General features: G+C 33.7%; 1 pseudogene; it reads left to right on the forward strand.

The window, feature by feature from the left end:
• The window catches only part of LOC143394756 (serine/threonine-protein phosphatase 2A catalytic subunit beta isoform pseudogene), a 28,213-nt pseudogene extending 15,076 nt beyond the window's left edge, over nt 1-13,137 (forward strand).
• The last annotated feature ends 2,702 nt before the right edge of the window (nt 13,138-15,839 follow it).

A 15,839-nucleotide genomic window follows, 5' to 3' on the forward strand; every position in this document is an offset into this window, starting at 1 on the left:
GCTGCTGGGGTTAGCATGTAATACTGTGCCTGGCATTCTTTGGGCTTTTGATATAAACTTTATAAACTTTAAAAACAGTTGGTTGATATCCACCAAATAATTTTTGGGGATTTTGGTTGGGATTGTATTTAATATATAGGTCAAGTTGGAAAGAATTTACATCCTCACAATATTGAGTCCCCCTAACCATGAATATAGACTTAAATTATATTGATTTGTATATATTAACTTTGTGTTGTGCAATCTTGTTATAATTATTTACTAGTTCTAGGAGCTTTTTGTTAATTCTTTCACATTTTCTACATTGATGATCATATTATTTGGGGGGAAAGTTTTATTTCTTCCTTCCCAATAAGTATATCTTTTATTTGTTTTTTAAACTTATTACATTTGCTAGGAATTATAGTATTATGTTATAAATCATTGGTGAGAGGGGACATTCTTCCTTGTTTCTGATCTTAGTGAGAAAACCGGTAGTTTTTCTCACCATTAAGTATGCTATGATTATCAGTATTGTTAAGTTTAAAGTATCTTGTGTTTCTTCTATTTGTCCCATTGTTATTTCATCTCTTTTCTTTTTCTATATTTTTAAAACTTTTGTATTCTGTTTTATCTCCTTTGTTGGTGTGCATATTTTCATCATTTTACTTATTGTTTTGAGGTTCATATTACATATATATATATATATATATATATATATATATATATATATATTATCTTAGTTTAACTTCAGATGATATTATATAACTTTATGCATAACATAAGAACCTTTTAAGAGTATACTTTCATTTTCTTCTTCCTAGATGTTGCGCTATTGCACTAATATATTTTACTTTTACAAGTGCTATTAAACCCATACTACATTGATATTACTTTTCTTTAGTTAAGTATATTTTAAGAAAATTTAAGTGATAAAAATGTGTAGTTATCATTTTCTATGCTTTTCTTGTCTTTGTGTTGATTTATATTTCTGTCTAGTAGCTTTTTGCTTGTGCCTGAAGGACTTTCTTTAAAATGTATTGTCACATGGGTCTGCTAGTGATGAATACTTTTAGATTTTCACATATTATTAGCTGATCTTTCTTTTACTTTTAATTTTGAAAGGTATTATGGCCAAGTAGAGAATTCTAAGTTCAAAGTTTTTTGTTCTAGTACTTTATATTTTATGATACTGCTTCACTGTCATCTTGTTTGCCTTGTTTCCCATGAAAAAAGTCATTCTTTATCTTGGTCCTTCTGTACTTTTTCTCTGACTGCTTTAAGATTTTCTTTTTGTCACTGGTTTCAAGCAATTTGATTTTGATGTTCCTCAGTGTTAATCTATGTGCTCAGGGTTACTTGAGTTTCTTGAGTCTGTAGATTTTAATTTTTGCAAATGTAGAGAATTTGTAGTCATTATCCACAAATATTTTTCCTACCCCTTCACTCCTCTCCTCTAGGTACTTGAATCACAAATATATTAGATCATTTAAATTGTCCCACAAAACATTTATGCTGTGTTCCATTTCTGTTTTTTTTTCTTCTGATTTTTATTTTGGATAGTAAAATGACCATATTACCAAAAGTACTATACAGATTTAATGCAATTTCAATCAAAATCCCACTCACATTCCTCATAGAAATAGAAAAAGCAATTATGAAATTCATCTGTAAAAATAAGAGACCCAGAATAGCTAAAGCAATCCTTAGCAGGAAGAGTGAAGCAGGTGGCATCACTATACCAGACCTTGAACTATACTACAGAGCAATAGTAACAAAAATAGCATGGTATTGGCACCAAAACAGACTTTTAGACCAATGGTTATAGAATAGAGGACACAGAGTCTAACCCACATAACTGCAGTTATCTTATATTAGACAAAGGTGCCAAAAATGTACATTGGAGAAAAAATAGCCTCTTCAACAAATGGTGCTGGGAAAACTGGAAATCCATATGCAACAAAATGAAATTAAACCCCTATCTCTCACCATGCACAAAACTATTAAAATATCTTTGAATCTATTTATATTTTCTCTTCAATTTCTAATCTGTAGTTAATCCCATTTGATGTATTTTTCATTTTAAAAGTCATAGTTCTCATTTCTGGAAGTTTTAAGTCTTTTTTATATCTTCCACAACTCTATTTAATTTTGGAATATATTAAATACAGTTATAAAATTATTTTCACATCCTGTTTACAATTATAATATCTGTGTCAGTTCTTGGCACATTTATATTGATTGTTTCTCCTTATTGTAAGTAATAATTTTCTGATTTTTTTTTGTGTGTGTGTGTTTGTGTGTGCATGTCTAGTGAACTTTCTTGTATTCCTGACCTTGGGAATTATCCTTTCTTGGATTCTGGATATTTTTATATTTTTATAAATATTGTTGAGCTTTATTCTGGAAAGCATTTAAATTATATGGAAACTGCTTGACCATTTTGGATCTTGCTTTTATGATTCACAAAGTAGAACTAGAGCAGGCTTGTCATATGGCTAGTTATTTCCCACTACTAAGACAAGACCCTTCTGAGTATCTGACCCAGAGCCATATGAATCAGAAGGTTTTCCAATATGATTGGTAGGAATGATTTCTATATCAATGTGAGCACTGAGTACTTTTCCCTCTAACTCTTTTGGTGATTATTTCTCTGCCTTGCATAGTTTTCTCACATATAGTGATGATGAACACATATGAAGATAATCATGACTATTGTTGCCACACACACGATCCATACCACATTCTCCATTTCCCTGACATTATAGATATTCATCAATGAGGTAATATGTCATTATGATTAGTACTTGACTTCTGATTTTCAACTTATGATAGGCTTCATTAGTATCACTGGGCTACATTTTTTGAAGGAGAAAGTTCATTCTATTTTATTCTTCTGCTCTAGATCCCAAGGAAAATCCTATTGTTTGGATAGTGAATATGGTCTGCAAGCTGAGGTTATGGTTTGGAACTGAAATACTGAAGACAATGGAAGGGTTTGGCAAGGGTGTGTGAACTGAGAAAATTAATAGAGCCAAGGAAACTCAGTAAGTGAAGAAATTTGGAGGAACTTAGATATCCAATGGCAAACTTTGTGAGGTATATGAATCATTTTACTAAGTGCATGAACTCTCAAAATCTTCAGTTAAACTTTTGTTACTCATTAAATTTCCATTTTGGAAATTAATTTTTTTCTTCTGGTACACTTTATTTTGACAGTTAACCTTTTTAAAGCTCTTTATTTTTAAAATATACATGACAGTAGAATGTATTTTGGCATACTGTATATACATGGAATATAACTTATTCTAATTAGCATCCTATTCTTGTGGCTGTACATGATGTGGAGTTACCCTGGTCATGTATTCATATATAAGGATAAGAAAATTATTTTCAATTAATTCTACTGTCTTTCCTAATCCCCATTCCACTCCATTTTCTTCATTCCCTTTGTCTAATCCAATGGACCTCTATTCTTTCTCTCCCCATCCTTCTTTGTTGTGGGTTAGCATCCACATGTCAGAGAAAACACTTGACCATTGATTTTTGGAGACTGCTTATTTAATTTATTATAATATTCTCCAGTTCTATCCATTTATCAGCAACTGCCATAATTTCATTCTTCTTTATGGCTGAGTGATATTCCATTGTGTATATATACCACTTTTTCTTTATCAGTTCATCTGTTGAAAGACACATAAGGTGGTTCCATAGCTTTGCTATTGTGAATTGAACTGGTATAAACATTGATATGGCTGTCACTCTAGTATGTTGATTTTAAGTCCTTTGGGTTTTTACTGAGGAGTGGGATAACTAGGTCAAATTGTAGTCCCATTCCAAGTTTTCTGAGGAATCATTATACTGCTTTCCATCGTTGGTTGCACCAATTTTCAGTCCCACCAGCAATGTATGAGTAAACCTTTCATCACATCCTTGCCAACATTTATTGTTACTTGTATTCTTGATAATTGTCATTCTGACTGAAGTGAGATGTAATATCAGTGTAGTTTTAATTTGCATTTCTCTGCTAGAAATTTTGAACATATTTTCATATATTTGTTGATTTACATTTCTTCAGTGAAGTGCCTGTTCAGTTTCTTTGCCAATTTATTGATTGGGATCTTTAGTTTTTTTGGTGTTAAGGTTTTTTGAGTTCTTTGTATATCCTGGATATTAATATGAGGTACAGGTGGAAAAGATTTTCTACCATTCTGTAAGTTCTCTCTTTGCATTCTTGAATGTTTCCTTTGTTGTGAAGAAGCATTTTAGTTTGATACCATCCCATTTATTGATTCTTGATTTTACTTCTGTACTTTAGGTGTCTTATTGAGGAAGTCATTTCCTAACCCAACATGATGGAGAGTTGGGCATACTCTTTCTTCTAGTAAGCACAGGGTCTCTGGTATAATGCCAAGGTTCTTAATCCATTTTGAGTTGAGTTTTGTGCAGGGTGAGAGATAGGGGTTCAAATCTATTCTGCTACACATCACTTTCCAGTTTTCTGAGCACCATTTGTTCTAGAGGCTATCTTTTCTCCAGTGTATGTTTATGGCAACTTTGACTAGTATGAGGTAACTATTTATGTAAGTTTGGATCTGTGTCTTCTGTTCTGTACCACTGATCTTCATGTCTGTTTTTGTACCAATTCCATGCCACTTTTGTTATTATAATTCTGTAGTATAACTTAAGTCTGGTATTATGATGCCCCTTGCATCACTTTTCTGAGTATTGCCTTGGCTACTCTGGGCCTCTTATTTTTTCAAATGAGTTTCATGACTGCTTTTTCTATTTCTATTTAGAACATAATTGGAACTTTAATAGAAATTGCATTAAATCTGTATAGAGATTTTGGTAGTATGGCTATTTTGACAATATTAATTCCACCTATCCATGAACATGGGAGATCTTTCCATTTTCTGAGGCCTCTACAATTTCTTTTTTCAGTGTTCTGTAGTTTTCATTGTAGAGGTCTTTCATCTCTTTTGTTAGATTGATTTCCAAGTATTTTATTTAATTTTTTTGAGGCTATGGTGAATGATAAAGTTTTCCTGATTTCTATTTTGGTGGATTTGTCTTTGGTGTATAGGTATGCAGTTGATTTATGGTTATTGATTATTGGAAATGAAATTTTTTTTAGAAACATGATATAGTAATGAGTCTTATCTATTGATGATACAGGTTGTAAATAGAGGCTCCCATAAAAGGGTCAGTCATATTTTGGCTGCTTATTTCTATAAAATAACTATTACATACAATTAAATGGCTGCTTTTCCTCTAAACTATTCAAATAAATGGAGTTTCTTTTTCTGAAAAAAAAATTGAGTAAAAGGAAGTCTGGATACTTAGACAAGGTCAAGCTTAGGGTTTAAAGGAAGGAAGGAAGGAAATTCTGTCTGTTCAAAAAAACTGTGCTCCCGAACACTTTCCTTAGCTTTCAGAACATTCTAGACAATTGTATCCTCTTGTTGGAGTAGATTCAAGGATTCCTCTGTGAAAAGACTAGAAGTCCCAGAAGAATATCCCATATATACTAATGTTGTAGGTTTCCTGAACAAAATGTTGGGGCACATTCTGATCATCTTACTATAAAGATGACAAGTTGACATGCTCTTCATAAATACAAGAGATATTCTTCTAGCTTTGTAGTTCTCAGTCTGAAAAATAATTAAAATAGACTCTTTCTGGACTGGGGTTGTGGCTCAGTGGTGGAATGCTCACCTAGAATGTGTGAGGCACTGGTTTTGATTCTCAGCACCACATATAAATAAATAAATAAAATAAAGGTCCATCAACAACTAAATGTGTGCATGTATTAGTTTTATTTTGATAATAAAAATCATCACATAAGCTTCAACATGAAAAGTAAGGATCCAAACCAAAACAAAGAAAATTGTTTAAAAATAGAGAAAATGAAGAGTGAAAAAAACTATAATTAATATAGAGAAAAACAAGAGAAGACACCATATACATGGGGCAAGAATGAATCAGTTTATAAGACTGAGTATTTATGAAAAATAAAATTTGAGCAAAAAGAAAAGTAAGGGAAAGAAATGGTTGCTTTTTCCCAGAAAATAAAATATTAAAAAAGAGAAAGCAGGAAGGAAATATTTTCAAAAATTACAGAATCAAACCAGGAGATTCAACATATGACTAATAGGAATTCCAGAAAGAGAAAATGACAATGTAGAATTTTTTTAATCCACAGCAGGACACAAGTTTCCAGAATGAAAGAATCTGTTATGTTGCCTGCAATTATGAATGAAAGGGGAAAAAAAGATTCACCAAGGAATATCATAGTGAAACTTCACATGCTTACATTTCTAAAGGGAATAAAACAAATGAACAACAGCAACAACCACAACAGGAAGTCTAAGTCAAAGATTGTGAATAAGAAAAGCATCAGAGTTCTTCAAAGAAATTTTAAAGTCAGAAACAGTGAAGCAATGCCTTAGAAATTATAAGAGAACATTATTTGCTATTCTTGATCAAACAATTAAGTTTGAAGGAGGAGCCCTTCCAACCAGAAGACTACCAAAGGAGCTGAGATCAGCCCAGACCACCCACACCAGCCCTCCCAGGACCCATGCTCTCAACACCCAAGGGAGGTCAAGCCCCATGGCCCAGATTTATCCACACCAACTTGTGCAGGACCCAGATCCAGGATGCAGTAACATTCATTGAGGGACACCAGCAGGATCCAGAAGCCCAACACCAAGGTGAGGTACAAACAATCTGCATGAGTACTACAAGAATATAAGAAAGAAAATGTAATATCTCAGATCCACACCACAAGAAAGGAAGACACATAGACAGCATGAAAAAAAAAACAAGAGAGGAAAGTGCCCCCAAACAAACCAGGACACTATAATAACAGAACCCATCGACAGCGAAGTTGATGAAATGTCAGAGAAGGAATTCAGAAGGTTCATAATTAAAATGATTTGTGAATTAAATAATGACCTAAATGAGCAAAAATTGATCACTCCAACAATGAGCATCTGGTGTGGGTGGTCTGGGCTGGATCTCAGCTCCTTTGAGAGCAAATATAGGTAGCAAAAGGTTACTTTGAGAGAGATAGAGACTCTAAAAAAATGTCAGAAATCCTTGAAATGAATGATATAATAAATCAAATAAAAACTCAGTAGAAAGCATAACCAACAGACTAAATCATTTGGAAGAAAGAAAATCAGATAATGAAGACAAAGTATACAACCTGGAAAATAAAGTTGACTACACAGTGAAAATAGTTAGAAACCATGAACAGAATATCCAAGAATTATGGGACAGCATTAAAAGACCAAATCTTAAGAGTTATTGGGATAGAGGAAGGCCCAGAGTTTCAAACCAAAGGAATGCACAGTCTCTTCAATGAAATAATATCAGAAAATCCCCCAAGCATGAAAAATGAATTAGAAAACCAAATACAAGAGGCTTACAGGACACCAAATGTACAAAATTACAACAGATCTACACTAAGGCACATTATAATGAAAATGCCTACCATACAAAATAAGGATAGAATCTTAAAAGCTGCAAGAGAGAAGAATCAGATCATATATCAAGGGAGACCAATTCGGATCTCAGCAGATTTTTCAACTCAGATGCTCAAAGCCAGGAGATCATGGAACAACATATACCAAGCTCTGAAAGAAAATGGATGCCAACCGAAAATCTTATATCCAGCAAAACTAAGCTTTAGATTTAATGATGAAATAAAAACCTTCCATGATAAACAAAAGTTAAAAGAATTTACAGCTAGAAAGACTGCACTATAGAACATCCTCAGCAAAATATTCCAAGAAGAGGAAATGGTAAACAATGATGAAAATCAGCAGAGGGAGGGATTACACTAAAGGAAATTCTAATCAGAGGAGAAAACAAGTAACATTAAATATAAAAAATAAACAAAAATGGCCAGGAATACAAATCATGTCGCAATAACAACCCTGAACATTAATGATCTAAACTTACTAATTAAAAGACATACCCTAGCAGATTGGATTAAAAAAAAGACCCAATAATATGCTGCCTACAGTAGACTCATCTCATAGGAAAAGACATCCTCATACTGAAGTTGAAGGGTTGGGAAAAATCATACCACTCACATGGACTGTGGAAGCAAGCAGGGGTTTCCATCCTCATATCAAATAAAGTAGACTTCAAACTAAAGTCAATTAAAAGGGATAAAGAAGGACACTACATACTGCTCAAAGGAACCATACACCAAAAAGACTGAACAATTATAAATATATATGCCTCAAACAATGGAGCATCTACGTTCATCAAACAAACTCTTTTCAAGTTCAAAAGTCAAATAGACCACAACACAATAATTTGGGGTGTCTTAACTTTAACAAACCTCTTTCATCACTAGATAGATCTTCCAAACAAAAGCTGAACAAAGAAACTATAGAACTCAATAATATAATCAATAACTTAGACTTAATGGACATATGTAAAATATTTAATCCTTCAACAAGAGAATACACTTTCTTCTCAGCAGCACATGGATCCTTCTCTAAAATAGATCATATACTATGCCACAAAGCATATAACAAATATAAAAAGTAGAGATACTACCCTGCATTCTATTAGATCATAATAGAATGAAATTAGAAATCAATAATAAAATGAGAAATAAAATTCACTCCAACACCTGGAGACTAAATAATATGCTACAGAACAATGGGTTACAGAAGACATCAAGGAGGAGATTAAAAAAATTTTAGAGGTGAATGAGAACATAGATACAACATATCAAAATCTCTGGGACACTTTGAAAGCAGTCCTAAGAGGAGACTTTATTGCATGTAGTTCATTCCTTAAGAGAAGAAAAATTCAATAAATAAATGATCATCATTACATCTCAAAGCCCTAGAAAAAGAAGAACAAATCAATACCAAAAGCAGCAGAAGACAGGAAATAATTCAAATTACAACTGAAATCAATGAAATTTAAACAAAAGAAACAATTAAAAAAATTGACAGAACAAAAAGTTGCTTTTTAGAAAAAATAAATAAAATTGACAGACTTTAGCCATGTTAATGAAGAGAAGGAGAGAGAAAACTCATATAACTAACATGCATGATGAAAAAGGAAATATTACAACAGATGCTACAGAAATACAGAAGATAATTAGAAATTATTTTGAAAACTTGTACTCCAATAAAATAGAAAATGTTGAAGGCATTGGCAAATTTCTAGAGACATATAATTTGCCCAAATTGAATCAGAATGATATACACAATTTAAACAGATCAATTCAAGTGATGAAACAGCAGATGCCATCAAAAGTCCACAAACCAAGACAAGCCCAGGACTAGACGGATACACACCAGAGTTCTACAAGACCTTTAAAGAAGAATTGATACCAATACTCTTCAATTTATTTCAGGAAATAAAAAAAAAAGAGGCAGCACTTCCAAACTCATTCTATGAGGCCAATATCACCCTGATTCCAAAACCAGGCAAAGACACATTAATCAATCAATAAATAAATAAGTAAAAAAGAAAGAAAAGAAAACTTCAAGCCAATATCTCTAATGAACATAGATGCAAAAATTCTCAATAAAATTCTGGCAAATTGAATACAAAAACATCAAAAAGATCGTGCACCATGATCAAGTGGGATTCATCCCAGGGATGCAAGGTTGGTTCAACATACAGAAATCAATAAATGTAATTCATCACATCAATAGACTTAAAAGATAAGAACCATATGATCATCTCAATAGATGCAGAAAAAGCATTTGACAAAATACAGCACCCTTTATGTTCAAAACACTAGAAAAACTAGGGATAACAGGAACATATCTCAACTTCATAAAAGCTATCTATGCTAAGCCCCAGGACAACTTCATTCTAAATGGAGAAAAATTAAAGGCATTCCCTCTAAAAACTGGAGCAAGACATGCATGCCCTCTTTTGCCACTTCTATTTAACATAGTTCTTGGAACTCTGGCCAGAACAATTAGATGAAAGAAATCAAAGGAATACACATAGGAAAAGAACTCAAATTGGCATTATTTGCTGAAGACATGATTCTATACCTAGAAGACCCTAAAAGTTCCACCAGAAAACTCCTAGAACTAGTAAGTGAATTCAGCAAAGTAGCAGGATATAAAATCAACACCCATAAATCAAAGGCATTTCTGTATATCAGTGAAAAATCATCAGAAAGGAAAACTACCCCATTTTCAATAGCCTCAAAAAAAAAATAAAATACTTGGGAATAAATATAATGAAAGAGGTGAAAGAACTATATAATGAAAATTACAGAGCCCTAAAGAAAGAAATCAAAGAAGACCTTAGAAAATTGAAAGATATACCTTGCTCTTAGATAGGCAGAATTAATATTATCAAAATGATCATACTACCAAAAGCACTATAGAGATTTAATGCAATTCTAATCAAAATTCCAATGACATTCCACATAGAAATAGAAAAAGCAATCATGAAATTCATCTGAATTTCATAATAAGAAAACCAGAAAAGCTAAAGTAATCCATAGCAGGAGGAGTGAAGCAGGTGGCATTACTATACCAGATCTTAAACTATACTATAGAGTATAAAAAAAAAACAGCATAATACTGGCACAAAAACAGACTGGTAGACCAATGGTACAGAATAGAGGACACAGAGACTAACCCACAAAATTACAATTATCTTATTATATTAGACAAAAGTGCCAAAAATATGGAGAAAAGATAGCCTCTTCAACAAATGGTGCTGGGAAAACTGAAGATACATATGCAACAAAATGAAATTAAACCCCTATCTCTCACCATGTACAAAACTCAACTCAAAATGGATCAAGGACCTAGGAATTAAACCAGAGACCCTGCGTCTAATAGAAGAAGAAAAAATTAGGCCCTAATCTCCATCATGTGGGATTAGGTCCCAACTTCCTTAATAAGACTCCTATGTCACAAGAATTAAAATCAAGAATCATTAAATGGGATGGAATCAAACTAAAAAGTTTCTTCTCAGCAAAAAAAAAAAAAAACCAATCTGTGAGGTGAATAGAGAGCCTACATCTTGGGAGCAAATCTTTACCCCTCACACATCAGATAGAGCACTAATCACTAGAAGTCAAAAAGCTAAACACCAAAAAAGCAAATAACCCAATCAATAAATGGGCCAAGGACCTGAACAGATACTTCTCAGAAGATGATATGCAACAAATCAACAAATATATGAAAAAAAAATGTTCATCATCACTAGCAATTTGAGAAATGCAAGTCAAAACCACTCTAAAATTTCATCTCACTCCAGTTAGAATGGCAGCTATTATGAAGACAAACAACAATAAGTGTTGGTAAGGATGTGGGGATAAAGGTACACTCATACACTGCTGGTGGAACTGCAAATTGGTGCAGCCAATATGGAAAGAGTATGGGGATTTCTTGAAAAATTGGGAATGGAACCACCATTTAACCCAGCTATCCCTCTCCTCAGTCTATACCCAAAGGATTTAAAAACAGCGTTCTACAGGGACACAGCCACATCAATGTTTATAGCAGCACAATTCACAACAGCTAAACTGTGGAACCAACCTAGATGCCCTTCAATAGATAAATGGATTTAAAAATGTGGTATATATACACAATGGAATATTACTCAGCAATAAAAGAGAATAAAATCATGTAATTTGCAGGTAAATGGATGGAGTTAAAGAAGATAATGCTAAGTGAAGTTAGTCAATCCCCAAAAAACAGAATGACAAATGTTTTCTTTGATATAAGGAGACTGATTCATAGTGGGATAGGGAGAGGGAACATGAGAGGAATAGATGAACTCTAGATAGGGCAGAGGGGTTGTAGGGGAAGGGAGAGGAAATGGGGTTATTAATGATGGCGGAATGTAATGATCATTACTATCCAAAGTACATGTATAAAGGCACAAATTGGTGTGAATATACTTTGTATACAACCAGAGATATGAAAAATTGTGCTGTATATGTGTAATAAGAATTGTAATGCATTCTGCTATCATATATAAATCAATTAAATAAATAACTTAAATTTCTAAAAAAAAGTTTGAAGGAGGAAGAATAAAGATGTTTCAGTCACATAAGCTGTCATTATCAAGAAATTGCTAGACAATATCTATCTACACAATAGTCAGGGTTAAACCAAGAGAAAGGAAGGCAGGAATATGGCTCCAGCATAGAAATTCTGGAGAAAATATTTGTAGGAATAGAGCATACCTATACCCAAGAAATATCTAGAGAAAACAGTTCAGACTGCACAAAAGGACTCCTGGATTGAAAAAGGAAAGGAAATAGGAAGGAGGTAGGAAGAAAGGAAAAAATGAAATGTTTCTGGTTATATGAAAAATAGAATTTAAATGAGGATTCTTTCATATCTACTAAATTTGGGGAAGGCTATATAACTCTTGTACCACTGATACATAGAAAATGAAGCAAATTAAAGAATGAAATAGTAATGAAGAAAAATAAAATTTGTATAAAACCAAACTATCATAGTGCTTTACCTGCCTAACAGTGAACAATATTTATACAGACATTATAAGCATTAAATAATCATTTAACAAAAATGGTGATAGTAAGTTTCATTAGCAGGAATGCATCACCATTCTTGTAGGGAATCACGAGAGCAGGCAGATCACACACGTTTATGGTGTCTAGGATGAGTTTTTAAGAAAATATGGAAATGAAAATGTTTGGAAATATTTTATAGATCTTCCTCTCACTGCCTTTGTGGAGGGGCACATCTTCTGTTGACAGGGTGGCCTTTCACCATCCACAGATACACTGGAACACATCAAGGCACGTGTTCTCCATGAGTTCTCCATGAGGGTCCAGTGTGTGACTGTCTGTGGTCAGATCCAGATGATCATGGTGGCTGGAATATATCTACTTGAGGAACTGATTACACATTTGTGCAAGATATTTCTGAGACATATAATTATGCCAATGGCCTCACGTTGGTGTCTAGAGCTCACCAGCTGGTGACGAAGGGATAAAACTGGTGCCAGGATTGGAATGTAGTAATGATTTCCACACTATTATTATCATTGTAGTGACCAAGTCATGGAACTTGATGATACATTAAATATTCTTTCTTGCAGTTTGATCCAGCACCTAGTAGAGGTGAACCATATGTTACTTGTACCCCAGACTACTCCCTGTTATGAAACTTTAAACTTTTCCAGTATTTCCATGAACCATATATTGACCTAATGGAATTGGGAAGAGCAACAGTAACTCCAAAGTGTCAGAAAATAGTTAACATTCAAAATACTTGTTTTTACATGGACCAAAAGATGCAGCATATAAAAATACAAGTTTCTTGCCATCAACAGCCGTGACCAGTTTACAAGAACAAGTTCATTACATCCTGAAGCAACACTGTTGTCAGGAAACCAGTTTCCGGCATAGTGCTATTTATAGTTACTTTGGCTTTTTCTGAGGGACTGCAGATAGTAAGATGTAAACATTCACACCTCATAAATACAATTGAACTTCCATTTAGCTGTAGCTTTACTCAGCCTGACTGTAAATAAAGATAGCAGCAAACAATCATTGGAGCTTAATGAACATTTTTTTAAAAAAATAAGAACCAAGGCCTCCCCTCAACTTGTGAGTTGAAATCATTTTGTTTATTTTCAGAGAAATCATTTAATTTAATGGTATGACTTGTCTGCACTCAGTTTATTCCCTTCTCAAATCTCAGCCCCATGTTATTCTTTGTTATTGTCAGAACCTGGTGGGTTGTTTTGAACAGAACTGTTTTCCCCTCTCCTTAAGATGATGTTACTGCACAAGAGCACTGCAGTGTTTTTTTATAATAAACTTGTGAACTAAAAAAAATGATGATAATAAAAAATTGGGATAAAGGGATGCAGGGTAGGGAAAAGAAGCAGAGAAGACAAGAAAAACTCCATAACATAATATGAAGTAAACAGATATGTCTCTTAAATAGGTAACTATAAAGATAAGCATATACACATGATATTTACAAATATGATGATACATTCCAGAAGAAGGTATATCCTAAGACTACTTTTCCTTTATAAGTCTCCCAGTTGTATTGAAACTTTTAAACCATGCATTGTTATTGAATAAAATAAAAATTAATTTAAAATAGACTAAAATTATCACTGATCTCTACTAATATAATGTTGATAGAAAACTTCCTAATGTACCTTATTTGTTTATTATAATACCTCCTAATAATCTTTTTGTTACTTATACAACAAAGGTCCCAAAGTTCTTCATTTTTATCAGTAAGCTATTTCTGGGTAACAAATTCCTTCCCTCTACCCCCCCCCCAAAGGAAAAAAAAAAAACTTAGTGGCTTAAAACAATGATTATTTTCTTGCAAATCTCATAAGTCAATAGGTTGGCTGGATGCTTCTTTCCTCATTAGGGCTTACTCATGTGTCTGAAATTAGTGTGGGTCAGGCAGACAGCTCTGCCAATACAGGCAGGGCTCTCTAACATGTTTGAAGATTGTTTCTTGGCTGGACTTGGATGGCATTGGCTAGGACAACTGGACTCACTGCCACATGGTCCTCATTCTCTAGCATGTTAGCTGGGTTTGCTCACATAGCAACTGGCCAGGGTTCCAAGAGAGTGAAAAAGAGTGCAATGCCTCTTGAGTCCTAGGTTCAAGATTTGTATATCATTACTTCTGTTTCATTCCATCAATCAGTAAAATTATTAAGCCAACCCAGATTTAAGAAGTAAAGCAATACATTCTATCTCTTCAGGAGCTGCAGTCACATTGCAAATGTATGGGTATGGGGAGGGCCAAAGAATTTTGACTATTTTTGCATCCAGTAGCCCTCAACACTCAAGGTCCTACTTTGCTTCCTACATGAGTTTTCCTTAGTCTATACACATATATGCCTTTATATCCTTGCTTCTCCCAAAAGTTTTTTCATACCTTCTACATGATATCCAGAGAGTTTTCTATCCATTCAGATTATAAATCAAATCACTTTTCTCTTTTTAAGCCTTCCCAGTTCTTTCCAAGCATTTTGTGACTTCCTATATTGTCAGTATCACACATTTGTCATTTGAAAACTTAACTTTACCATGGAGATATCTTAACCCTGAACTAGGACATAACTTCCTGATGACAAGAAATTATTTGATAAAGTTTTAAGAATATTACCTTCTATGTAGAAGACTGTCCATGAAGATTGAGTGAATCAGTCTGCTTCCTCTGACTTGGGACCTATATAAAACTAGAGAATTGTGTAAACCTCTTAATCTGTAAAATCATAGCTCTGGGGTGTGTAGCTTGAGCAATTTCCAAGATTATGAAAAATAAGTAACTAGAGAGAGAAAGAAGAAAGCTACTTCCTGTTTTAGCCTCATAAAAGTTCAAACCACTACATACAGAGACACTGAATCTCCTAAACTAAATTATGGGTGCTATTTAATCCTATCCTCTGAGAGTGTCCTACTTGTGTCTATGACGTTGGAAAATGTCCTTCATGCCTGAATTCACCTCTGTTTGGACCATGTGGAAAGGGGGCTGACTGGAAGCTTAGTGAGAAACCTACCCCTCCCTGGCTTTAGGGCAAAGATGTCCAGAGGCTTGCCTGCATTTCTCATATTCCCTTCCTGCTACATGAGTGTCTTGCCCTAAGGCACATTGAACAATCTTGCAAGAATCAAAGATTAGACATCCAACATTCCTTTTAATTATTATAATGAAAATTGAGTGCCAATCTTCAGAAAAATTGGCCCTCCTGCCCTCCCATTGGCTTCCCTTCAGGACAAAGATCCTATTATTGTGTCTCCCAAACTCTCCCGCCAATCTGCTGTTGAAACTCCTCTTTTGTCCATCTGTATTTGATATGCAGTATATTTTTTTGCTCATTTT

The sequence above is a fragment of the Callospermophilus lateralis genome, chromosome 3 (assembly GCF_048772815.1).
Source record: "Callospermophilus lateralis isolate mCalLat2 chromosome 3, mCalLat2.hap1, whole genome shotgun sequence".
NCBI classification, from domain to species: Eukaryota; Metazoa; Chordata; class Mammalia; order Rodentia; family Sciuridae; genus Callospermophilus; species Callospermophilus lateralis.